Genomic DNA, 2,264 nt, shown 5'->3' with positions numbered 1-2,264 from the left:
ATTTGTCTTCTATGTCACTCACTCTCTCTTCCATTGCATTAACCTTAGCAGTTAGGACATCCAGTTTTGATTGCATCTAATTTAATCTATTTTTAATATTGGCCTGATTAAATCTCAATTATGCAGTAAGAAAGTCTTTAGAGTCCTTTATGCTTTTTTCCAGAGCCACCAGTAGCTTTATAATTGTGCTTCTGAATTGACTATTTTTTGGTGGCAATTTTAAATACAGTTTTATTTAAGACATTGCATTTTTCAGTTAACAATACAGTGCTTATAAAGTGCAATATATATTTCCTTTCTCTGTGCACATATTCCATATTCAAGTATTAATAATGCCCAGTATATTTTCTATAGCAACTTTACTTTAAAAGTGCCATGGAATTTGCTGTAAATTTGTGTCCTTCAAATGTTGTGTGGAACAATGCTAGACCCCTTGTCAGGTTGGTTTAATCAACCTCTTCAATGGTAGGCCTAGAGAAGCACCATGAGAGGGAGGAGCTCCACCACCAGGGAAGCCTCCAGGCATTCCTCCTGGCATGTTCCCTGCACTCTGGTATAGCTTCATAATGATGGGGTTGCACTTTCTCCAGCTCTTTCTGCTGATGTTCACATCCTTCCTTCTCTGCAGTCTGGTTCTTATTGAGCCAATTGTTGATTTCATTGCACTTGTCAAGAATCTTTGTCTTCATCATTGATTTTGCCCTGAACTTTTTCATCTTCAACAGTTGCTTTCATGTTGAATACATAAGACTCAAGTGAATTCTTGGAAGACACCTTGTCCTGATGCTTATCATCTGCAGCTTTGTACTTCTCAGTTTCCTGGACCATGCACTCAATGTCCTCCTTGCTCAAGCAGCCCTTGCCATTAGTGATGGTAATCTTGTTCTCTTTCCATGTGCTCTTATCCACAGTAGAGACATACTGTTAGCATCAATATCAAAAGTGACTTCAATCTGAGGAATGCAGGAGGTATGCCTCTAAGTTCAAACTTGCCAAGTAGGTTGTTATCCTTGATCATAGCATGCTTACCTTCATATACCTGAATAAGCATACCGGGCTGGTTGTCAGAGTAGGTAGTAATGTTTTCTGTCTGTTTGGTAGGAATGGTAGTATTGTGCTTGATGAGCACAGTCATTGTATTGAAATCCATACTCTGTAACTTGGGGGTAGAGAATACTATTTCAGGTTCTTTCTTTTATGGTGAATTCTTCCTTCTAGTCATTTTGTTCAATGCACAGTGGCTGTATGAGTGGGTTGAGTCAAAAATATCAACCACGGGATCCCTGGGTGGTGCAGTGGTTTAGCGCCTGCCTTTGGCCCAGGGCGTGATCCTGGAGACCCGGGATCGAATCCCACGTCGGGCTCCCGGTGCATGGAGCCTGCTTCTCCCTCTGCCTATGTCTCTGCCTCTCTCTCTCTCTCTGTGTGTGTGTGTGTGACTATCATAAATAAATAAAAATTTTAAAAAAATGTCAATCACTACCAAAGTAATATACACCCTAGATTATTGTGAAGAGGGCAGAGACCAGAAAATGAAAAAGAAGAACAGAGAAAAAAAGGACCACTAAAGTGAAAAAAGAAAAAGAAGAAGAATACAGTAAAGAGGAAAAAAGAAAAAAGGCGGGAGCTGGGGGCTGGTTGTGGTGAGAGAGATACTGGTAGTGGAGAGAGATTGTAGTCTACCTGAGGGGTCCTAGAGGGTGATCCTCTCGGTTCTGAGTGTATTTTGTTCTGTATGTTAGAAGATGCTCAATCCCAAGTTTATATAAATCAGAAACACTTATAGAAACCCCAACATTGACCACTAAAACATAAACAAGATAAAAGAGGGAGGCCGAATGGGAATAAAGAGATAATATAATCTCATAGAATGAACCATCACAATATTCTACTTGGTTCTGGTTGTATGTTTGTTGTGTTTTAGAAAGTATAAACTTCTAGCATTGTAAAACAAAACTAGGCAGAAAAAAACAAACAAAAAACACAAAACAAAAACCCGTATCTCATATATCTACCCAAATTAAATTGAATACGTTGAAGGGAATCCAGAAGTGAAAAATATATCTAAGACATGTAATTATAGAAATATGAAAGTCAAATAGGAAAATACTTAAAAATGAGGAGCTGATAAAATATTGTAGTTAATGTTGGAAAAGAGAAAAAATATTGGAAATTTTTAGTCTGATATAAAAACAAGTTACAATGGAAAAAGGGGAAAACAATGGGACCCTTTAGTTTTATATACTGTTTTCCCTCGATTTTCC

At 38.0% G+C, this 2,264-nt stretch overlaps 1 pseudogene; it reads right to left on the bottom strand.

Moving 5' to 3' along the window:
* Positions 1–446: 446 nt before the first annotated feature.
* Positions 447–1,135, bottom strand: LOC112649540 (heat shock cognate 71 kDa protein-like; annotated as a pseudogene).
* Positions 1,136–2,264: the final 1,129 nt, after the last annotated feature.

This window comes from Canis lupus, chromosome X (assembly GCF_003254725.2).
Source record: "Canis lupus dingo isolate Sandy chromosome X, ASM325472v2, whole genome shotgun sequence".
Classification (NCBI taxonomy): domain Eukaryota; kingdom Metazoa; phylum Chordata; class Mammalia; order Carnivora; family Canidae; genus Canis; species Canis lupus.
This window is presented reverse-complemented; position numbering and strand designations above follow the sequence as displayed.